At 45.6% G+C, this 24762-nt stretch overlaps 1 long non-coding RNA gene across 1 annotated transcript in view; it reads right to left on the bottom strand.

Annotated features, from left to right (window-relative positions):
- Positions 1–18940, bottom strand: part of LOC124251714 (uncharacterized) — a 53164-nt gene extending 34224 nt beyond the window's left edge. The window contains exons 1-2 of the long non-coding RNA XR_006891845.1: positions 18768–18940; positions 8647–8775 (exon numbers count right to left, since the gene is read on the bottom strand). This is a non-coding gene — a long non-coding RNA (uncharacterized LOC124251714). The remainder of the gene's footprint in view (positions 1–8646; positions 8776–18767) is intronic.
- Between the last annotated feature and the right edge of the window lie 5822 nt (positions 18941–24762).

The following is a 24762-nucleotide window of genomic DNA, read 5'->3' as shown; positions in this document are numbered from 1 at the left end:
ACACACACACATTAGTTCATATAAACTGGTGAAAACTGAATAAGATCTATGGTTTGTACCAAGGCCAATTTCTTCGTTTTGATATTGTGCTATGATCAGATAAGATATTAACATTAAGGGAGGCCTGGAGAAGGGTGAATGAGACTTCCCTGTACCTTTCTTTACAATCTTCTGGGAATCTATAATTATTTTAAAAGTTAAAACCTAAATAAATATTTTAAAAATAAAGCGAAAAACACAAGAAGAAAAACCATCAATGGCTCCCCATTTTTTACAGGACAAAATACAAACTCCTTTGCTCAACATTTGAGGCCCTTAACAACGAGCCTCATATCCCATTGCTCTTCCTGTTACACCCTTCATTCATTCATTCAATAATCTTTGGGAACCCACGGTGGGCTGGGACACCAAAAATACAGTAGTGAGCAAGACAGATAAGGCCCAAGCCCTCAGAAACTTACAGTCTTTGGGGAACACAGTCAACTGCTCAAGCAATTCCAGTGAAGCGGGCCAAGTGTCACAACTGGGAAGTACAGAGGCTGTCTTAATCACCCTCCTCATCATCCGTTTTCACTGTGCTCTTCCCTTTGCCCAAAATGCCCTTTCCTGCACTGGTGAACTTCCACTGTCAGCTCTTCTATGAAATCTTCCAATTCATTCATTCAGCCAGTCAGTGAACAAACACTTACTGAGCACCCACTCCATGCCAGGCCTTGTTGCAGGCATTGGGGCTGCCCTTGGACAATAGCACAGCCTCTGTCCTCTTGCAGCTGATACTATTTGGAGAGACAGATGATAAACAGCCAAACAGGAAAAATGGCAGTGACAAGCTGTAGGAGAGTGGTTGGAGAGCAATTAGGCTGGGTGAGTCAAGGGAAGTTCTCTCCAACCAGGTGATGTTTAAACTGGTACCTAAATGAGAGGAAAGAGCAGGGGGGAGTATTGTAGATAAAGGAAGGCAGGAAACTGGTGTAAAGTCTTAAGAAGGAAACATGTGGCCTGTTGAAGGAACAGAAGGTTAGTGTGATGGAGCAAAGTGGGAGAGGCAGCTAACGGAGAAGAAGGTCAGAAAGGTGGGTAGGGTGCCGTTTTGAAGGGCTTTATAAGTCAGGGTGATGAGTTGCAAGGTCTTTCCTAGTACAACAGTAAGACTCTGGAGGGTTTTAAGCAGGGGAGAAACATATCTGAAGGACTTTTTAAATCATCATTCTGACTGTTGTGTGGAGAAGGAATTGTAAGGTAAGGAGGGTGGGTGAGAGAAGAATCAAAGAGACAAGTTAGGAGGCAAGAGACAATAGGGCTCCCTGCTGGCCTGCAGGTCCTTGATCACTTTGCTGATGCTCATTTGTCCCTTGATTTAGGGTCTGTGGTTTATGTACCTGCCTTCCTGACAAGACTATTGCTAATGGAGGAGACTGACCATGTGTGATTCTTTTTTGTCCCCCTCATGACTACCTGGTTCAGTAGTTTTTCAAATAAAATTCAATTACTATAAATAGTTATTATCCAGCTATAGAAGGAAGGACAGTGGATCCCGGGAAGACTCTAGAAAACAAATGACATTAAGTAGACCATGAAAAATGGGTAAAATTTGGACATGTAGGAATGGGAGGAAATAGCCCTCTGGATGGAGGGAACAGTGTGATGAAGAAACAAAGATGGGAAAACAATCAATGCATATGGAGAAAGGGCAAGATATGATGGTGTAGCCATCTGCCTGGGGGAAGGACTGTGAATGGATGCAGGAGAAAATAAGTTGGAAAGATTAGAAAGTTGGGTTGAGGTAAAATTATGGTGGTTCTTGAAGATTGGACAAGAGCATAGCCTTGCTGTGCTTCCATCTGAACCAAGGAACTAGTCTTAAATTTTGAGGACAAAGGGGGAGCTATTTAATGTTATTGAGCAGAGGAATGATAAAATTTGAACTCTACCTCTGAAAAATAGAACTGAAAGCCACTGGAGTGGGAAGGATAGGAGATGGGAAAAGTGTTTTGGAGAATGGAGAGCAGTGTTCAAGGTAAAAGGTAATGGGAGTTACCTGGGCCAGCCTTTGTTCTTCTCCCCCTGAAGCAGTAAGTTATGTCTCTGTAAGCCCTCCCACCATCATTTCAGGGTTTTTATCAGTGTAAGACTTTATAAGGTCATCACAGTTTCTGCATTCCCTCAAAGCACAGGTAGGGTGGGTGAAGATTGTTTCTAGAGAAGCATGGACCATTCTATTCCATCAGTTTCCAGACAGAAACCCCAGGTAAAGTTGAAGAGGGTTAAGAAAGATGTCACCTACAAAAGGTGGACCCAGGAGCTGGGAAGCCCCCGGGGCGAGGCAGGGATGCAGGGCAAGCCTGCTCACTCCGAGTCTGGGGATTTGTTTTTCCATGTGGATTTCCTTCCAAGAGTGCAAATGTGTTTTCTTCTCTTGGTCTCCAGTTTGCCACGCTTCCCAGCTCATTCCACTGGATTGTGTTACCCGCCGCATTGGGTTGTTTTCCCCTGAATGCTTCCAGCTGTTTCACTCCCTGCCTTCTGCTTATGTGCACTTCTCAGTCGTGGCGTTCTTCCCTCCCGGGATGCTATTCCCAACACCGGTTATGAATACAACTCTGATTTACCATCCTCCCTGCCCTCCTCCACCTACTATTTTCTAGTCCTACCCAATCCTGTGTATGTTTCACTAGCCTCAGCAAGAAGAAAGGAAGTAAAATTTACTATTTATTCGCTTATTACAGACTGGGCACTGTGCTAAAACGTTTACATACATAATATAATTGGATCCTCACAGCTAGTCTGTAAAATAGGTATTATTATTGTTCCCATTGACTAGATGAGGAAACTGATGTTTAGGGAGTTTATGCAACTCACCTGTGGTTGTAGAGTTCAAAGCCAGGATTTGACCCAGCTCAGTGCGCCCGCAAAGGTCATCTGTAGCACCAAGTACATTCAGAACTGTATTTTTTTGAACTCACATGTATGGTTTCATATCGGGCATATCCTTTTACAACTTGCTTTTTTTCATTCAACATTACATATCTGAGATTTATCCATGTTGATAAATTTTATCTATCTCATCCTAATTATTTTATTTTATGAGTGTACTACATTGATGGATGTTTAAGTCAGATCCAATGTTTTGTGGTTACAATATGTATTCTAGCACTTAGTTCTATGTGCCATGTGAGGAACTTTATTTAGGGCATGTACCTAGAAAGGAGATTTCTCAGTTGTAGGATATGGGCATCTCCACCTAAGTCCATTTGAATTGCCTACAATCTCTTTGCAAAGTGGTGGTATCAGTTTATACTCCCACCAGCATCCCACATTCTCACCATCACTTGCATTATCAAATTCAGAAGCAAATTTGGCAAAATCTGCATGGTAGGTATGTGGATGTGTGGTGTTATTTTATTTTCTGTGCTCCTCCATACATTTGAAATATTCCATAATTTAGATTAAATTATTATGATTGACAACTTTTATCAGTGGCTTGGATGAAGAGTTAGAATTCTTACTATGGCATCTGCAAATAACACAAACTTAGAGGAGCGAGATATGTGAATGCCAATATGATCTTGTGATTCATAATCAGAAATATGTATTTGGTCTTGTACCCCATTCCTGGCACAGATCTCCTAAAACCCTTGGAGTTTCCTAAGTGAGGAGAGCAATAAAGGCGTCTTTTGTTATGTTAAGGAGGTGACTTTGGAATTGCACCTTAAGATGAGGACTGGTTGCCAGGAGAACCAACCATGTGATTAGAGGTTGGAACTTTCAGACCCATCTCCAGACCTCCAGGGAGGGGAGAGGGGCCAGAGATTGAATCAATGGCCAATGGCCAATAATTTAATCAATCATGCCTGTGTAATGACGCCTCCATAAAACCCCAAAAGTACTGGGTTCAGAGAGCTCCCGGGTTGGTGAACACATGGAGGTGCTGAGAGAGTGGCACAGAGAGGGCATGGGAGCTCCATGTCCTTTCCCCATGTCTTGCCCGATGCATCTCTTCCATCTGGCTGTTCCTGAGTTACATCCTCTTATAATAAACTGATAATCTAGGAAGTAGAATGTTTCTCAGAGTCCTCTGAGCTGCTCTAGCAAATTAATCGAACCTGGGAAGGGGATTATGGGAGTCTCTGGCTTATAGTCAGTCGGTCAGAAGCAGAAGTTACCTGAGCTTTTGACTGGCGTCTCAAGTGTGTGTATGTTTGGGACCAGGGGGGTAGTCTTGTAGGACTGAGCCCTTAACCTGTGGAATCTGATGCTGTCTCCAGGTAGATAGTGTCAGAGTTGAGTTGAATTCTCAAACACCAGCAGGGTATCCGAGAATTGCTTTTTGAGGTGGGGAAACTCACCACACACAGACGTTGGAAATTTGGGTCCCATAAGACCCCAAGTGAGCCAGGCAAGCATATTAAAAATAAAAAATGGGATCCTACTATAAATGGGGGGCTTGTGACCCTTTTATCACTCTAAAAGATGAATATGCCCACAGCACGAAAGAGCACCATGGAAAACAATTCCCAGCATCAGATCTAAGGGGTGCATTTAGAGCCTTGCTCAGGACATGAAGAAAAGGGAGATAGGGACCTGAGAACCCCAAGAACAGACCAGGAAAGGGCTTCATAATAGGAAGAGGCAACAGGCGGGCCATGGACCACACAGGTCCTGCAGCTGGATATTCCCAAGGGCTGCTAGCAAAGGTTTTGAGGCAAAAGCCATGCCAAACACTGCTCTCTGAACTAACCTAGGCCTCCAATAACAAAAATAATGATGATAAAAACTGCATTTTCCTAAGAGTCCATTTTGTGGCAGGCAGCACTGTGTTCGGTGCTTTATAAACATCATCTTTATTCCTCAGGACAGAACTGGAACCTAATTTTCAGGTAAGGAAACCAGGCCGAGCCAAAGGACACAAGCGTTTTTCAAGTCTTTACTGTGTCCTGTCGCACAGCCAAGGTCAACATCAGTGGGGAGGGACACAAACTCTGCTCTCAGCCAGAGGCACTGAGTTTACAGGACCACGGGGTGGATGTATAATCCTATCACAGGGGAATAAAGACCTGGAACCTGGAACCATTACTCCAATCTACCGCATTTCTCATCAAAAATAAAACCAGTATTATAGCCAACTCGGAGCCTGCATTTAAGAAACACTGTTCTAACACGAGGTGCTAAAAGGTGATATAAAAGTAATAAGCATAGCCAAAAACAAAAATGACCAGTCTTCACTCTGTTCCCTGAGAGGGCAGAATGCTAGTTTATACATAACTGGCATCTTTTTTAAAAAAATGTGACTTTTTAGTAAAAGTCAGCTTCCTTCTCCACAGAGAGGAGACTATTGAGACACGTAAGCCCTGTGGCAGTTCCTTTGGTTGCCTTCCTCAACCGAACATCTTGCCTCAACGCCCTTTCCCAGTTTGCTCAATGGAACCAAGAAGGTGCGATCTTTTTGGAAAATACTCATTGAAGATACTTCAAAACACTGCTGTGAGGATCAGTCAAGGCGATATATGTAAAGCGCTTATCAGGATGCCAGGCCCAGCTGAGGAGCTCAGAACATGAGAACGGAGAGCTACTGTTCCAATAAGCCCCTCCTCTCGCATCCTAACAGCACCAGCGCAGTGCTGGGCCCGGGTGTCATTCAATAAACGCTTGCTGAATTGATCTTAGCATCAACTGCATGGTCATGACCTCTTCTCTCTGCCCAAAAGGGTGCTAAGAGGCCAATGGTAGAGCCCAGCTGGGTGGGGGTCAGAGCAGGTGCAGGAAGTCGATGTAACCCATGAAATATCTGGGTAACAAAGTCAGTCATGAATACCTGGGGAATTACTCACTTTCACTTTCTCTTTGCCTCTGCTTGACCCCATCAACAGAGACAAGGAAAAGTTAACTTCATCTCACTCATTTGGCAAACTTTACTAAATGCTGCTAAATGCTTCAACTGGCTACTAAGTCAATTGAAGAGAGGAGAGGCCATTGTGATGCCAGATGAACAACATCCAATCTTTGCCCTCGTGTTGTACCCAGGCTAGTAGGGGAGACCAACCCTCAACAGTCAGACCATAGAAGCGTCAGAATAACACGGTGGGTGCTCAACAGAGGTACGAAGAGGTGTTCTGGGGACCCAGGTGACATATGCCTTGACTGTGTTCGTTTTTCAAATAAGAGAAATTGAAAGCATTGTTCAGTATTAGCATATCATTAAGTATCTTTTTAAAGCAAATCTTTGTTAAATAAATAATTGATCTTTTGGGAGACTCTATATGTTTTGGTTTTGCCCTGGTGACTACAAAATCTAGGCTATCTATTCCCCATGGGAACACTTGGTAAATATTTGCTGCTGAGATGAAGGAGGCTTCGTCAAGTAGCATCCATTCTACCATGTGCTGGTACCACACAGCTGCTCCCCAGACACTAATCTGAATGGCTATCACCTGCAGAGCCTGAAAGGGGCCCACGGGGCTTCACTCTACCTTCCCCTCCCTGCCTCCACCACATTTGGCCCGGGCTGTCTCTAAATCATGCTCCTCTCTGGTCTCTCTTCTGTGGGTGCCTGCTCCCCCAATCTTCTTCCCACTTTCCCATTTCCCTCTTCAGAGAGAGAGGTGCTGTGTTCTGCTCCAGACAGGAGGAAGCCCACAGAGACAGCTTGAGTTGGCTGCCCTTTCCCAGAGCACTGAACATCTTGAAGATATTTGTAATTTTACTCACAACCAGAGGATATAATTCATCGCTTGCTGAATCAAAGTCCACCAGCTGCCAGAGGATTCCAGAGACCATTTGTACATTGCTTAAAAGTGAAAACAAAATGAAATGGTTCTAATCTCACCCTACGCCCCCCCCCCCCACACACACACACAAATATACACACATACAACCAAGACTTAGGCTCTTGCTCCCAGACAGAAGGAGCCACACCACCTCCTGCTTGCCCCTGCCTCCCACCCCTTGATCTCTAAGGAGAGATGGTTCAACTCATATTTGGGATATACAGACTTTGTGGATGCAAATAAGGCCCAGGCAGCCTACAAGGTTAGGAGTGAATTACTGTCAGCAATGAGGGGCTTGAGGGATACAGGGAATCCTAGCCAAGGAGAGGGATGCAGACTTGCTCTCCTATGCAATTAATCATCTGTAAGTGCAAAGGGATGGCCACTGCGAAGATTAGGTGAGTCTCAACAGCTTGCTACATCTCTGCTTTCCAGCTGGGGCCGTGGGTTGGAGAAGTTTGATCAACCCCTCCCCATTGCCTGGACTTTGGAGGACAGAGAAAAAGCAGATTGATAACTGACAAGACAGACTGTGGGGCATGAGAATGTCTTCCCTGACCTTCCAGGGTCAGCAGGCACTGTCCTAAGCACAGGGACTCTGGCCTTGACTTTCCCCATGGTTTCTACTTGCAGAAGCTGAGTGGATTCAGATACCCAACCACATGCAACAGACTGTTCAATAGTAACAATTGCTGCCACATATTGAAGATTAACTGTGTGTCCTGTGCCTCGTTAACCCTATATATACATGATCTTATTTAATCCTGACTACAGCCCTTTGAGGCCGGGCACCACACTTATCCCATTTTCGCAGATGAGGAAAGTAAGGCTCAGAGAGACTCAGTGACTTGCCCAAGATCACGCAGTTGTTGAGTGATGGACGCAGGATTTGAACTCAGGCCTGTCTGATTTAGAGGCTGCTGTTTGGAACCACCAGACTTCTGCCTCTCCCTAGACACTGAAGGAAGCCTCACAAGACAACGTTGTCTTTGAACTGAGAACAAGAAAAGGGTTTATTCCCCTGAACACATGATAGATTGTTTCTACTTTACTGAAGATAACTATAAAAATGACTAGGAGACAAATTTGTGACTCAACTATAGCAGGAATCAGTTATGTCCTTCCAACATGTTCTGAGTTTTACTTCCCTATTCTCATTCTCAACTTCTTGGCTTCCTACACCTTCCTAATCCTCTGTGGGTATCTTTGCTTGTTTTTATTATGATATGTGTTTTCTGTGATCCATTGCATATCTTTTGTAGAATGAGCTGGGAAATAGAAATATGGAAATAGATAGATGGCAGATAGAGGGATGATTGGACTGATAGATGGGTGGATGGATGGACATACACAGACAGATGGATAAAGAGATGGAGAGACGAATGAACAAACAAAGAAACAGACAAATGGACAAGTAGATGGGTAATTGGGTGAACAGACAAACGAATAGACAGAAGACAGACAAATAGATGGACAAAGCTGTCCTAACCTGTGTGTAGCCTGACTCTAACTGACAACCATGCCAGCTGCCTGGACCCTCCGAGAACAACAGCTGACCACAAGGTAAAACCACCCTGATGGTAGAGAGGCCTAGGAGGTCCTCTCTCGTCACCAAGAGTTGGCTCTCTCATACCTGGTCAGTAAAAGGGTGTAGGATTGGCTTAATACAAACCCTGGACCACTGCTCCAGTCCACCTCCTCGGCCAGCCGTGCTCTGCTGCCCTGGTTCTTGCCTGCCCCATTCTCCAGACCACAAGGGGACCCAAACCTCTCCACGTGGCCAACATTACCTTACTTGGTTTTTATCTTTTACACATGGATTTTTACATGCCACCCCTAGCCAGATTGTAAGTACCCTAAGGGCAAGAAACATATCTCTTACCTCTCTTTGTCCGGCATTTACTTCCGTACACACTGATGGCAAGGTGAAAAATGATCTCATGGAGCGCATCCTCAGTAAGTGCAAATCACAGGCTTCTATCTTTGAGGAAGTTTCTTTAGCCTCTTGGAACTGTCAGAAAATATGTGCAGTGCTCAATGATACCATCCATAAATAGCAACCACTGTTTATGAAAATGTCCCAGCAGCACCACAATGGCAACTTATTGAGGTTTTACTAAACACATTATATAATAAAAGTTAATAACTATAGAGTGCTCACTACTAATCAAAATACTTTACATTTAATACTCAAACTTCATCAATATTAGGACCTAAAGGGAAGTCCTATTATTATCCACATATTACAGATGAGAAGACTTACCCTGAGTGAGGTTAAATAACCTGCTTAAGGTCACACATTAGTAAGAGGCAGGGCTGGGGTTCCAATCTCAGTCCAACTCTAAGCCTGTGAGCTTAACCCCAAGCTATGGGACCATTTTAGGTGGGACAAGTAGAGTGAGCGCTCCTGACCTTGTGGAAAGTCATTAGAGAGTTTTAGTGGATGCCTTCTGACCAGCTCTGACCATACAACCCCTCTCTCTGATCAGACAAGGACTGCTAGAGTCCAACACAGAGACGTGAGCTGGCAGTGGCTCATGGGGGCATTTCCCAACCAATTCATGACCAGTCACTCCTGCTCAACTCTCAAAGCTACAGTAGGAAGGGCACCTGACTGGAATGTCAAGGTCTGGGTTCATGGCAGCCATTCAGTTCCTTTTGTGACTTTGCCTGAGTCACTTGACTTCTGTGACCTTCAGTTTCCTCATCCGCAAATGGGAACAGTAACATCAGCCCGGGATACTGCACAGGGCTATTGTCAGGATCAAATGAGCAGCCGAGACTGGAAGCTGCCTTGTAAAGGGAAGGGGGCTCTGCTCAATTCTGCCAAAGCCATTGGCAGCATTTCTGCTTCAAGGCCCCTCAAAAACATGATCTAACTGGATGATTCAAATGGGCTTCCCAAATGCATCGCAGATCATCGTTAGGAAATACCAAGTGCTGTCTGAGAGTTCAACCAGCCCCAAAGGTTACTCTCAAGTCTAGTGAGTGAACCACAGGATATCACTTTGGGCTCCTGGCCACTTGGCTGCAGTGTGAGAAATGCTTCAGGCTTGCTCCGTTCAGACTTGGTTTGACCACAATCATATTAAATATTAAATCATCTAGTGGCACTGGCAGAGAAAAATACTATGTCAGGCATTAGCTATTCTGCCTTTTGTTACTATCCATAACAATTTCCTAAGCATTTAGAATACTTCAACTTTGAGCCCAACGCTTAGAAAGAAATTATATCTAGCCTAAAGGAACTTTGTCCCAATTTCACTGGAAATTAAAACCCGGCCCCCAGGCACGGACACTGTGTTTCTTCATGCTGTTGGCAAGCAGATGGCTCCATGACAAATGCAAGCCCGCTGGCTCAAAGGGAGACTGTGGCTCTTTAGTGTTGGGGCCTTGGCGCCCCAGCCTCCCTTGTCCCATTCATCACAACATTAATTTCCAGCCCTGTCTCCTTCTCCAGTCTCTCAAGTTCCCCCTCTCTTCCAGCTGACAGCACCGCCTCTACGCCACCTAGAGCTGTGCTTTTCAAACCATGGGTCATCTCCTTAACCAAGGGATCCAACTTAGTCTCACTAGTGGAGGGACAAACTGACATCGCGAGCCCTCTCCTATGATGCAGAAAGAAGTACGCAAAGTCGCTTCTGCAGGGATCCTGCCCAAAAGGTTTCACCAGGATCGAATCACAACAAAGCAATCAGACACATCTAGGCTGTGGGACGTTCTAAGAGACCATTGGCTTGGACTCTGCAGAAGTGTTAATGTCATTAAAAAAAAAAAGTGGGAGACTGTTTTAGATTAAAGGGGACTAAAGAGACATAACTAAATGCAATATATGGATAAACCGTGATTGGAGTCTGGTCCCCAAAAAATTGCTTTTAAAATTCTTGAGGAGGTGGCCAGCACCATTAAGTGGTTAAGTTCGGCACGTTCCACTTCACTGGCCCAGCTTTATGGGTTTGGATCCCAGGCTTGTACCTACACCACTCGACCCACAGATAAGTAGAGGAAGATTGGCACAGATGTTAGCTCAGGGCTAATCTTCCTCTGGAAAAAAAAAAAAAAAACAATTCTCAAGAAAAAATGGAGAAGTTTGAATATCAGATGATCTTATTGGATGAAAGTTAGTTTCCTGGGTGGCCTAATAGTAACACAGTCATGTTGGAGAACGTCCTTACTCTAAAGAGAGGCATTCAGGGGTGAAAAGATATGAGGTCTGCAGCTTTCAAATACATTTACAGTGAATCCTCATTATTTGCAGATTCTGTATTGCAAATTTGCCTGCTTGCTAAAATTTATTTGTAACCCCAAAATCAATATTTATGGTACTTTCACGGCCTCTTATAGACGTGCACAGAGTGGTGAAAAATTTGAGTCACCCAGCGTGCACATTCCCAGCTGAGGTTGAACAAGGCAACACTCTGCCTTCTTGCCATACTTATTTCATACCATAAACAAGTGTCTGTTTAGTGCCACGTTTTTCATGTTTCAGGGGCTTTTTGGAGCTCTTGTTTTTTGAGAGGGCCCCAAGGGTAGTCTAGGGTTCCTGAGTGCATGAAGGCTGTGATGTGCCTTTTGGAGAAAATACATATGTTAGATAAGCTTTGTTCAGACAAAGTTATAGTGCTGTTGGCTGTGAGTTCAAGGTTAACGAATCAACAACATATATTAAATAATATCTTTAAAACAGAAAACAAGGTTAACGAAACGTGCTCAGAGGCTCACAGGAACCCAGTCCTCTGTTTTCCCTAGGAGCGATGGTTCAGTATTTGCCAACTCATTGTTTGCTGCAACTTTATAGAATAAAACTACTGTGAATGATGGGACTCACTTCTGCATACACGTGTGTGTACATATACACACGTGTACATATGCATATCTATGCATGCGTTATGTTCACACACAGAGTGTGTACAAATGTCACGAAATGTTAATAGTTGGTGAATCTATATGACAAGTATATGGCTGTTCATTGTTCTTTTATTTTTTTGTGGATTTAACTTTTTCAAAATAAAATGTTGGAAAAGAACAAACACACACAAACTGTGGCTTGTGACTTGTTAGTAGATTGTAAGATCAGTTTAGAGAGTCCAGTTAGCATTTTTGTAATGAAAGAGAATAGAATGGAATGGAGTAGACAGAGTGGAACAGAAAAGAAACTATCAGTGCCTCACACGCATGTTTTGTGGAACTTGTTTTCAGATAGGGTGTGATGTGTGTTTGCTGGGTTGTAAAATAAAGTGATTTTCCTATTACAAGTTACAGTTCAAAAAAATTTGCAAGTCACAGACCTGTAGAACCAAAGACATCCATGTGGCACCCCTCCTTCAGCCTCTTTCTCTGCGAAGTGTTTCTGTGCCAGGGTCCAACTCTGTCTCTAGAGGGAGTCCTTCTCCTTCCCAGGCTGGCCCACGGCAGGCTGTGCCTCCTCCCACTCTCCTCTCCTCCATCCATATCCTCTGCTTCTCCATGCTTCACCCCTCCCATGTGCTCATCGAGAGTCATGCTGTAGTCTCTTCAGCGTCATTCCTTGGCCCTGATACTTTTCGCCGTAGGCCTCTGCTGAGACACAACTCCTCCTTCATCAAGTCCTTGAACTTGCCCCTGACTGGTGCACCACGAGGTGGTCGGGGGTCCATGAGAGCAGAGGAGAAATGCTTGGAGGGAGGAGGATGGCAGGGAATGCTTCCAGGGGAAGGTGCTACCTCAGACGTTAGAATTTCCTTTTACTGACTGACGAGCAGAGTTTTGTGTGGGAAATATAATGTTTAGTCATGTTGGGGAAAATAGACCAGAGTCAGCATAGTAAGGAGTTACAAGGACAAGAGCATTCAGGGGGGCAGGAACAGGTGGAATAAAGGCAAGATGGAGGGAAGCAGGGGCAAGAAGCAAGTTTGGAAAAGTGGGATAATCCAAGAATCAGAAACGTGAATGGGACCCCACCCTGACATCACAGAGAGCAACCCAAAAGGATTCTGTAGCTTCTTCACTGTTACAGAAGCCCCCAGTGGGTAAGACGGCAGTCAGATGCTGAGTGGTTTCCGTACCCTAACACCGAACAGGAGCTCAAGGCTCTGGGGAAATAGAAGGTGTCTTGCTAATTAAGGAAATATTTTCTGTCTCATTTTGGCTCAAGATGGTACTAGCCAGCTTCCCTGAAAAGCATCCATTCTTGAGATAGGGGTTTTCATTAACTATCTGACTCAAAAGAAATAAGTGGTCCTGCAGCTACAAAGAAAATTGAACATGGAGGACACATCCAGGAGCAGCAGTCTCACCTCTCCACTGGCAGTGCCGTGCTCTCAACAGAATCTTCCATCCTTCAGCAGAGGCCCAGGATGCTCGTCTAGCCTAAACCACGACTAGGAGAGACACGTGGAGAGGAGGGCAACAGTGCTGAGTGGGGGTAGCAGGAGGGGAGGGGACACATGCAGCTGTGTGATTGAGTGTCCCTCTGAGGATGCCCCTGGGGGACACCATCCTGTTTTTTCCTGTATTTTCGAGAAAGTTTCTCTCTGAAAGTTGGACAGCACTATCCGGGTTTCAAGAGCATAAGTTCTGAGCAGGACTCGGGTAAAGAGGTGGGAGGGGCCGAGGCCTGGAAGGTCCCATGGACCTGCAAGGGGCTTGGACTCCGTTCTTCAGGGCAACGTTCTTGATCTTGGCTGGTCCTCAGAATTGTGAAGGGGGGTCTTCTGAAATACACCATCCACTTCCTTTCCACACTTGCCAAATTAGAATCTACAGGTTTTCACTCACCTGTTTTATTTCCACTGTTAGCTTGTGAGCCTATTCAGGGAGGTGCTACATGAGATGTGTCAGCTGGTGATGACGAACAGCTGGTTCAAGTGGCGAGGCAACAGCCAGGCCCCACGGGCACAGAATTGGCCTCGGGGAGCCCCAAGGCCCCAGACAACTGTGCTGCCCATCACCTACTCTGGGCCACAAGATCTCAGCCTCTGCTTCTTTCTACATGTTTGCCCACCACCGCCCCTACTGCCACTTTTCAGTGTAGACTTCCCTAGATCTTACTGCTTACCCTGCAGCTTGCACATGGCAAAAAACGTGGTAACTACTCTGTATAACCTTTAATTCAAGTGCTCATTACCATCTACTCATGGTTTCTGAGTCACTTGGTAACAAGTTTTGGTTGCTGTCCAGCTGATGGACTAGCTCTCCTGGGTCAAATAAGTTATGAATTGGAAGGGAGCAGGAAACAGATCTTGTGGACCAAACATGGCCACATCAGCCCGCCCCCTCGGCCGTGGCCATCAGAGCTGGAAAGGCAACATAAAATATTTCCACGGCAGTCCTACACAGATAGCGTAACACGAAAGTGACCAGAAAGTTGTGGTTTAGAAAAACTCAAGCTTTTTAGAAAACTGTGTTGTCTTCACATATTATTGAAATCATGAAGAAGGATACAAACTATACCCTGACAACCTTTAGATGAAGTCGAGCAGAAAGCTGGTGAAAGCATAGAAAAATGAGGTGGTTGCACAATGGAAATCAGGCGAGCTGAATTCAAGTTCCAATTTTTCACTAACTTGCTGTGTGAACTTGGGCAGGTTCTTCTCCCTCTCTGGGCCTTGATTTCCTAAACAAAATAAGGAAGCTGGATGATAAGCTCTCTCTTTGCTCTGAGACTTAACCTGCTTATGAATGGCCCTCACTCTGCCAACTATAACTGGCGAGCCATCTCATATAATTGGAGTTCACAATCCTAGAGGTGACTGGGAATAAGCTACTCATGAGATGAACTGGGCTTGCAGAAAGGAGTTAGCAACATAGCTCCTGAGTCTACACAGCCTTATTTACATGGATTCTATTTGCGATGGCGCAGTATCCTTATGATGTTGGCCTCTATCTTATCCAACTCAGCGTTTTCGCACAACTAAATTTGGGCAAACTCAGCTCTCAGCTGCTCCCAGGCAAGGGAAAAACAAATGAGGCCCTCCAAGCAGAGGTTCCCTGCAGGGAGCAAATATCTGGTATTTGTAGATTAAAAATAGCCATTAGTGGTTTGCTTGAGTGGATTCCAAAAGGCCTAAGCATATGGTGCACGAGAAGCCAACATATTCCAGATTGGTTGAGGTTCACTGGCCTCTTGGTGAGAGCGCTCATTTACTAAATGTCCACTTTTTGAAAACCCTGCTGTAATTCTGGGTACCCCACCGGGCACTGTGCCTGCCACCTCTCTGTGAACCAATCTCTGCCTCCCTGCTGGTTCTCTTTCAGTCCCATTTGTCATCAACCACCTACCATTTATAATTCCTCTAAGTTGAAGTCTCAAACTGCATCCTATGAGGTGGATTGAGCAACTGCATCTGGCCTGCACAGTATTGGCCAGCACGATTGTATTGTTGTTGTTGTTGTTTTTAAATCTTGAATTAGCTGTTGCATTTAAAATTTAGGAGGAGCCTCCCTTTTCTGGTCATCTGTTGCTGCATGAGAAACCACACAGACTTAGTGGTATCAAACATGAGCATGCCACACTCACGCAGGTCAGGAATTTGGACGGGGCACAGCTCAGGGGCTGGTCTCCGTTACCTGAAGTCTGCAGCCTCAGCAGGGAAGACTCAAACAGCTAGGGCGACTTAAAGAGCTGGCGACACTGCATAGAGTAATCCTAGCACCAGGATTTGCCCAGGTGAGCCCAGTTTATTTAAAATGCACATATTAAAAGATAACGTTCATTTAAGAAAAGATCCAAAATTGTATGTCTTAAATGGTGAGGGGGTACAATGATGGTAACCAGACAAGCTTGTAAATGATTCCATTCACCAACCCTGTCAAAAGGGGGCCTTGGTGAAAACTCACCTTTTCAGGCCTTCACAGAGGAAGACTGTGAGGTCGGCCTGAGGAAGAGCCCTGACTGACTCTAAGTTCCCGGCCCACACATATGAAAAGGAGGATTTCCTGACAGTCTGAAGCTATTTCACACCTCTCCTGGGCCAGTCCCCTGCCCACCTCCCCCTGGTTTAATTACATTTTCATGCAAATTTTCTGGGTCCCTTGACCTTTTGAGACAGAAGTTAATGAATATTGCAAAAGAGCAGAAAGTAATGCTGGTGTTTGCTCAGAAGTTTTATTCTCATCCTCAAGTATTAAGCGCCAAGCTGTTTATTCATCAATGCCTGTTGCTTTAGTAAATATTTCACATTCCTCTTTTAATATGTCATAATCTAACAAGTTTGTTGTTCTACTTCACATTTTATCCAATGAGACCTAGAAACCATAAATTTGGGCTTGCATAATTATCAGTGGACTCATAAGACTTTTATTTGCTTAAATGCAAAATGCTTTTCATACTTTCAGTGAGTTGAAATGGCTCTCGTAATACGGTACCAGATTAGACAAATCCCTCATAAATTTTATGCTTCCTCTTGATGTTAAATGTCTTTTACTAAGTGGACAGAAGTGGTCAGTGTTATTGAAAATGATTCAAAGTCTTCAGCAATGCAGGGACCACAAAATTCCACCTGTGCGTGCCCTGTCCTGAGCAAAGCCAAGCCAGTTCTCCCTGGTTGGATGCAAAGGAAGTCTCACACAGACTTTGGTGTGACATGGACCTGGGTTCAAATCCCTGCTGGGCATCTTTGGGAAAGTCTGGCTTTTAGTTCTCACAAGAGTAAAATGAAAATAATGATGCCTACACCTCATAAGGCTGTTGAGAGCATTGAATATCTCTTGGGCGTCTCATATGGCTTAGTGGTTTAGTACTTAAGCTGTAAAGTCAAAAAGACCTAGATTCAGGGGCCGGCCCTGTGGCCGAGCAGTTGAGTTCGTGCACTCCGCTTCAGCGGCCAAGGGTTTCGCAAGTTCGAATCCTGGGTGTGGACGTGGTACCGCTCATCAGGCCATGCTGAGGCAGTGTCCCACATGCCACAACCAGAAGGACCTACAACTTGAATATACAACTATATACTCGGGGGCTTTGGGGAGAAGAAGAGGAAAAAAAGAAGAAGATTGGCAACAGATAGCTCAGGTGCCAATCTTAAAGAAAAAAAAGAGAGACCTAGATTCAAATCCTGACACTAGGACTTATGAGTTAGGTGACCTTGGGCAAGTCACATAAGCGCTCAGCCTTAACTTCTTCATCTCAAAAATGGGACTGGTAATAGTGCTTACTTCATAGGGTTGTTGTAGAAATAAAAATGCGATGTGAATACGTGTAAAATGCTAAGGCAGCGCTAGGCATGTGGGGGGCCTTGTCTATAGGAGCTCCTTTCCTTTTCTCTTAGTTCATGTTCTTCTCAACCCCACTCCCTCCCTGCATTGAGATAAAATCTCAATTTTATCTAATTCCTGGTTTTCCAGGGCCTGGATTTTCAAACATTGTGTCCAAACTAGAGTCCCAATATCCAACTTAGACACGAGGATTCCTACAGCCCCAGGGGCCTGAACCAGGTGGTAAAAGCCCCCTCACAGCACCCGGTGGGCTGCTGGGGTCACAGGCGACCCTGCCATTACTTGGGAGGTCGATGCTGCATGGGCAGGAGCTCAGGGGCTCTGAGGAGACAACCAGCCTCAGTGTGGCAACAGCCTCAGGCTCAGAGAGGAAAGGCTGTGGCAGGCTGGTGATGTCCCTTTCCAGTGGTCCACATGGTTGCTGTGGCCAAAGCAAGTTCTGGGGAGGAAGCTGGAGGGGAAACAGGGTCTGATCACAGTGGCCCCTCCCCGTTCTTTCCCACAGCTTGACAGGTGTGAAAGCCCATGAGGACCCTGGCTTCTCAGCCCCTGCGTCCCACAGCACAGCGCTGTCTTTGTCTCTCAGTTTGTGGTGAGTGCCTGCTTTACAACCAGACCTCATGGAAGATCCCAGAGAGCCCACTACGTGACAGGGCTTCTCCAGGGGCACACAGCTAGTTAGAAGCAGTGCCAGAATTAGAAGTCAGAGCCCACCGAGGAACCTGGCTCTAGAGTATGTGCCTCTCTGACCCAGGGATAAAGATGGGCGTTGGAGGCGGAGCAGAGGTTGTATACAGGTGTATACATACGTGTGCATACACATAGGTGTGTATACACCTATAGGCATATTGGTTTTTCATAGCTACTATTTACTGAACATTTCTCAAGTGCTAGATCCTAATTAAATCTTCATAATATCACCATGAGGTGGTTGTTATTATTCTTACTGTACAGTTGAAGAAACCAAAGTTCAGAGACATGATTTGCCCAAAGCCACACAGCTGGTAAGTAACTGAGGCAGACTTAGAATTCAGGCCTGGGTGTCCCAAAGATTGGCTCTTCACCACCAAGAAACCCTTCCCCCCAATCCAGGAGTGAAGTCGTGCTGGAAAACACAGGCTGCCACTGGAGAACTTTCTATTTCAATAGAAATGTGGTCACTGTAGTAATTCCTGGAAGCTTCTTGCAAATTGAAGGAAGGGAGCAGCCAGAGAAGGAGGTGAATAAAGACACCCACGTCTGTGGGAGATGAGAGCCGTCTGGTCAGGGTCAGGCGAGGAGCACAGGGAGCGGGATCTGGGGAGGCAGAGCTCTGAGAATGAGGTCGGGAGCAGCGAAGAGCAAAGCCAAGCAGAGGCATCTCGAGGGGGAGGAGGGCGGGATGGGGGGCTCACAGGAGGGATCCCAGAGGCCCAGGAGAGGATCTGCCCAGCAGAGTGCCACACAGGCACCAAAATGGCCCAGGGGCCTTCAATGCTTGGTCTGATGGTATCTCCTCTCCCTTCGTTAGCTGGCTGACATGACCTTGTAACTAGTGGGAGGAGGTCAAGTCACCAAGTCACTTACAAGGTTATCATTATAGAGAGTGCCAGGAAATCTATATAAACATATCTTATGACTAATTTTTTTGAAACCCAGTGACAGCTCTATGGGTAGGCACCAGTGTCCCCAGTTTATCTCTGAGGAAACAGGGTTAGAGAAGGTGGGAAACTTGTTAATAAGTAGCAGGGGCAACCTACCTTCTTTCCCCTATGCCTGAGTTATATTCCTCATTGGAAAAATTTTGCTATTGCTTTAGGGAAAACGATTCCCTACCTTTAGTGCCTCATTCTTTTCTTTATGAAGCTCTCTCCTCTGCCTCTCTGTGCAGATCCACCACGCCACTCACACAGCTACCTGCCGGCGCGGGCCCTGTGCTGTGTTTTCTCCCCCATCCAAAGGCACCGGCTCCAGTGGGCCAGCCTCTGTCAGGCCCAGTGGTTGATAGATTGGCCTTTTCGCTGGAGTTGTACCAAGAATTTCTCCATCCCTCTTTGCCAGAATGCATGTTTCCAATTATGTGAAACTCTTCAGGAGAAGTTCACTTCTTTTTGAATTGGTTAAATAAAAACTCGCTGTTTGGGAAAGCACCACCTTCGCTGTGTGAGCGAGCCCCAGCGGAATGAAGCGAGGGCAGCCTGGCCAGGGGCCCACGCTGGATCCCCTCCAAGCCAGCAGCCGGATCGCACACTGCAGGTTTCACTTTTTATGCTCAATTTTCTCCTGGTTGCAAGATAGGGGTGCTTGTTGTGGAGAAATGGGTCTCTGTGGTCAGAGGGTCTTGAGTAAGTGGCTGGAGGCAGGAGGGTGGATGTGCTCCCCCTAAACACACATACCTTTGCTTTCCTAAGGCAGCCTGGAAGTAGGATTCTGGATTGAAGGTTCAAGGAGGTGCAACCTTAATGTGAAGTAGCTCGGTAAAGAGTTTTTAAATGGGATGACACTCTTCCTCCCCCTTACCCACCCAGAGTCCCAGCCCTCTGTTCCCCATCTGAGGGCCTCCTCTGAGCCTTTGGTTGCATATGCTCAAGCATATTCTCCCTTTCTCTTTGTGGCCTCCTCTCTCGCCCCCTTCTCCCACATGCACACACATTCGCATCGAGATTTTCGCAAACACCAAAACCAGAAGCATGGCCGGTTTGAGGGGCCAGAGAGGATATCTGCCATCCTTTGCTGTCCCACAGACTGATTTCTTCCAGCCAGCAGCCTCATCTCCTCCAGGCCCACTCTAATTTCATGTAGGCCAACAGCCAAAGTGCTGGTGCCAAATCCAAAATAGACTAATCCTGGATCACCCTCCCTCCCACTGATGGTTTCCACTGAGCAAATTTTTCATACCATTGCCTAGTAAACTCAAACTCCATCGCCCCCACACACATCCCAGTCAGCCAGTTGCTGCTGCAATGGGGAACACTCACCCTGTAAACACGCATCCAAGGGGGAGAGGACATGGGTGATGGTCAGGAAGGGCTTGCATTGCGTCTTATAAGATCTTTTAAGACTTTCTTTAATACTTTAAGGTGCCTTTGATGGGGTGTTTGTTGGGTGGGTGGAAGACTGAGGAAGAATGGACATTTCAGGCAGAGAGGATGAGAAAAGCACTGGATGAGGATGAAACCTCATAGCCTGATCCAGAAACAATAGAATAGCATGGAGCTCACTATGGCCCACTTGTAGGAAATGTGTGGGGTGCAGGTCAAAGGTGAGGCTGCAAAGGAAGGCAGGGGCCCATCATCAAGGTCCCTGGGTACAAGGGTAAGGATCATTGAGGAATTTTAATCAGGAGAGATTTGCATTTTCCAAATATCATTATGGGAGTCTATGGAGGAAGACACAATTGGAAGCAGACAAACTCTTGGAACTCTTGTAGTGATAGTCCAGGAAGAGATGAGGATCATCAGAACTAAGGCAGGAGCAGTGTGGATGGAAAATGGAAGGCCAACCAAGAAGAGAGATTGACAATACAGAATGTACAGGACATCGTGAGGGACTATCTGAGGTTTAGAAGCAGGCACAGGTTTCTGGCTCAGAGACTGGGTGGTTAATGGCTCCGTTAATTCACAGAGATAGAAAATGCCAGAGGAGGAGAGGTTTGGGGGAGCCCATGATGAGTTCAATTATGGACATGTGGAGTTTGAGGTACCTGTAGGACATGCAAGTGGAGATATCCACGGCAACTTTCTCTGTCTGGAGTTCAAAAGAAGAGACCCAGCTGGGTGGAGGCCCATGTGTTGGCCCATGGATCCCAGAATTCTAACCTGGTCTTCCTTCCACCCACTTCTAACTGCTCTCACCCACCAACCCCAATCTTGCCTCATTCCCAGTCAATTGGAATTGGTTTTGGAAATCATGTGGACAATATGGTATTTAATGCCTAGAAACCAAACTTGTGCATAACCCTCCAACCCCCACCCACTTGCTCCATGCCAGGTATCTGCCATCTAACAGGAGAAAATACCTATTAAACTCTTGAGTGTCTCCACCAGTGAAGGGTGGGATTTTATGCAGCCACAGCAAATCTGGAATAAGAGAGCTGGGGGTTTTTGATGGTGGTAGTGTTTTGGGGGGAACTTCTGGAACTTTGTATGTTAACACGACCTGAAGCAGAGAGAAAATTATGTGCAAATCTCAGGAGATTAGAAAGAAATTAGCACATCCGGGAACTGCAAATAGATATGTTTGGGGAGGTGGAAGGTGGAGGATAGACAGGAACCAAACCTTTCGAGGTCTCATAGAACATGTTAAAGAGATTGGAGCAGGGAAGTGACATAATCAAATTTAGACTTTAACGAGATTATTCTACCTGCAAGATTGAGACATGATTGCAGGAGAGGGGGCAATCCTGGAAGCTAGGAGACCAGCTAGGAAGAAGCCATTGTGTAGTTCAGGCAAGAGATGATGATGGCCTGACCTAGGGTGGTAGCTGTGAGGACGGACACATGTGGAGAGATTTGAGAGCTTTTTAGGAAGTGGAAACAAGAGTGAGTAGTAAGGCTCCTAAAGCTCTAGGACATCACTGTCACCTGTGATCTCCTCCTACCCTCACCTGACAACATGGGAATCCCCAAGGATAAGAACCACGTTGTTCTGTAGCTCTGAACCATGGTCGTATATTGGTGACCAGTCCCTCTCTCACAGCTTTTGTGAATCAGGAATTTGAGTGCAGCTTAGCTGGCACTTCTGGCTCTGAGACTCTCATGAGCTTGCAGTCAAGATGTCAGTCAGGGCTACCATCTGCTGGAGGCTTGACAGGGACTGGAGAATCCACTTCCAATGTGGCTCACCCACCAGTTGATGCCAGTTTTTAATGGGAGGCCTCAGTTCCCTCCCCTGTGGATCTCTTCACACAGCTGCTTGAGTGTTCTCGCAGCATGGCAACTGGCTTCCCCCAGAGTGAGCTACCCAAGAAAATAAGGCAGAAGCCACATGCCCCTTTATTAGCTACCTCGGAAGTCACACACCATCACTCACACAGTGTTACCTTGGTCAGCCCTGGTTCAGCATGGGAGAGGACTACACACGGGCATAAATACCACAGTGGGAAGCCTTGAGGGCCATCTTAGAGACTGGCTAGCATACCAGTAAGCGCTTCATTCCAGACACAATCTTGGGTCTGTGGAACTTCTCACTTCACTCCTTTGAATACAAAAGGTGTTCTGTCATCAAATAAGCTTGAGGAATGCTGTGTTAAACAAAGTGACACACTTTTTATCTCCTCAGAACCATGCATGGTGATTTTCCAAGAGCAGAGTAATGTGATTTTGGGGCCAATTGGGAGGTAGTGTCCTCCTTGTGCTCCTGGGAGCTCTGAACAGAAGATTTGTCTTCAAGTGGAAGGAGAAGAAGGTAATGATCATTTTACAGAGAAGAGCAAGGAGGGAAATCCAGAAAAGAATGGCAAGACATCAAGTCCTGAAGGTAGGGACTGTCCACAGTAAGCCGGCCATGAGGGGCTGGGTTCTGCACTGCTTGTTTTAGTTTGAACTGTGGCTCCAGGGTATGTAGTCAAATTCAAATAGATAGTGGATGGCTTTATCCAGATACATCAGGGGAAAACCATTTTCTCTCTGATAGCAAAGCAAATTGATGTCTGTAATATGAAACCCGCACTATACAAGTGTAATCACATACTTTTGTATCTCGATGTAGTTCAACGTAAATATTTTGGACTCTTATGATCTTGGAGTAGTGGTTCGTCAGCTAGCTACACAGTAGAATCACCTAGAGAAGCTTTAAAAACATAGTCATACCTGGGCTCCACTCCAAATCAACTAAATCAGAAATCTAGGATGTGAAGTTTGGGGACCAACAGTTTTTAAAAGCTCCCCTGGGTGATTCTAATGTGTGGCCAGAGTGGAACACTGTTCTTTCTATTGCTCTTGTTCTAGTATTCAGTGTCTCTCTCTCTCTCTCTCTCCCTGCTCCTTTTCTCTTTCTCCCTCCCTCTTTCTCTCTCTCGCTTTCACCCTCTCTCTCCCTCTCTCTCCCCTCCAAACCTCCAAACTCCTCTCTCTCTCTCTCTCTCTCTTTCTCCTCACACCCACTCCCAGCCAAAACATCCAACCTTAGAACTACCTTAAAACCATTGTTTTCCCCCATAGGACCTAGCACAGTGCCTGGTATGTGGTGGTGCTCAGGGCATACTTGTCGACCTGATTTGAAGGCATTTCTCGAGGAGACCAGTCCCCCTGACATCTCTCTGGTTTGGTCTCACAAAACACACTCCTACTGACAGTTTGAGACCCTGAATGGACAAAGGGCACAACTGGCCAGAGATTCTTTTTCTCACAGCTTTCGACATTTGAGCGCCGCCGTGGCTACGTTTTGCCATGGTATCGATCATTGACTGCGTCTATTTTAAAATTCAAGTTGACACTCAACAAATATTTGTGGGGTTTTGAGACACAAAACCTCTCATCAGGTCATCTGAAGTCACTGGACTCTGGCTCATAAAAACATCAGAGACGAGAATTTCAAAGATGGCAACATAGTCTCAGTTATGTAACATGCACTTTTTATTATTTTAAAGGAAGGATTGTCTCAAAAGATAAGAAAATAGTTTCTTTTTTTTTAATCTGTAGGATAAAATTAAGTTAAAGCTAAGCCTAGGGGAGGACAAATATTGGTTCGAAAGATAGACTTTCGTCATTTAAAAACATTCAAATTGGGGCCAGCCTGGCAGCACAGCGGTTAAGTTCGCACATTCCACTTTGGCGGCCCAGGGTTTATGGGTTCGGATCCCGGCGGCGGACATACGCACCGCTTGTCAAGCCATGCTGTGATAGGCGTCCCACATATAACGTAGAGGAAGATGGGCACGGATGTTAGCTCAGGGCTAGTCTTCCTCAGCAAAAAGGGGACTGGTGACAGATGTTAACTCAGGGCTAATCTTCCCCTAAAAAAAATTTAAAAAATAAAAACATTCAAATTAGTGATGATTTATGGGGTAGGGCAGATGAGGAACAAGACTGGGAGAGAAACTTATCTCCGCATAAGTTTTTATACTTATTGGTTTATGAACCATGTGCGTTTATCACCTATTCAAAAATGAAATAAATATAAGTAGAATGTAATCAATTATTTTGTGTATCAGATGAAAAAAACAGCATCATAAGATTAATGAATTGATTGCTTCAGTCTATTAGCGTTTATTTTGCTTTTGAAGTTTAAAGTAATTGAAAAATAATCTCTTCCACCTTGCTGAATGGATTCACTGAGTCAAAAATTCAATGCCTTTTTTCTCTTGAAGTAAGTGGGTTTTTTTAAAAGCCCAATTTTCTACCCTGGGCCTCTTTGCTGGCTCCCCAGGACGCTGAAAGCAGGACTCCAGGAGGCCTGATGCCCAAGAGATGGACCAGAGAGCCATGTAACAAGCCAGGAAAAATAGGAAAAAATTCGGAGTCAGATGGAAGAAACTCAGGTCGGGCAAGGAAACACACCAGACTGGAAAATGGTCAGGCTGGCATTTTCCTGACCAAATTGGCATGCCTGTACGGCAGATCTGGCCAACTGGGCAGAACAATCTTTAAGAGAATCAGAGAAGCCAACACAAGTGGATAACAATTGCTTGGAGGCAGCTATCATGAGCTGAGTGCCGACCAGCCTCTGACAGACAAGGGAAATTGCAGCCTCCAACCACAGCCATCTCTCTCACCTGCTTCCTGAAACTTCATGTTCCTTTCTTTACCTGGGAACTAAGCCTTTCCTCCAGGACGAATGGCAAAGAGGAAGCTGCTGTGGACAGCACCACATCACAGCTTGTGTGGCTCAT

The sequence above is a fragment of the Equus quagga genome, chromosome 14, assembly GCF_021613505.1.
Source record: "Equus quagga isolate Etosha38 chromosome 14, UCLA_HA_Equagga_1.0, whole genome shotgun sequence".
Taxonomy (NCBI): domain Eukaryota; kingdom Metazoa; phylum Chordata; class Mammalia; order Perissodactyla; family Equidae; genus Equus; species Equus quagga.
This window is presented reverse-complemented; position numbering and strand designations above follow the sequence as displayed.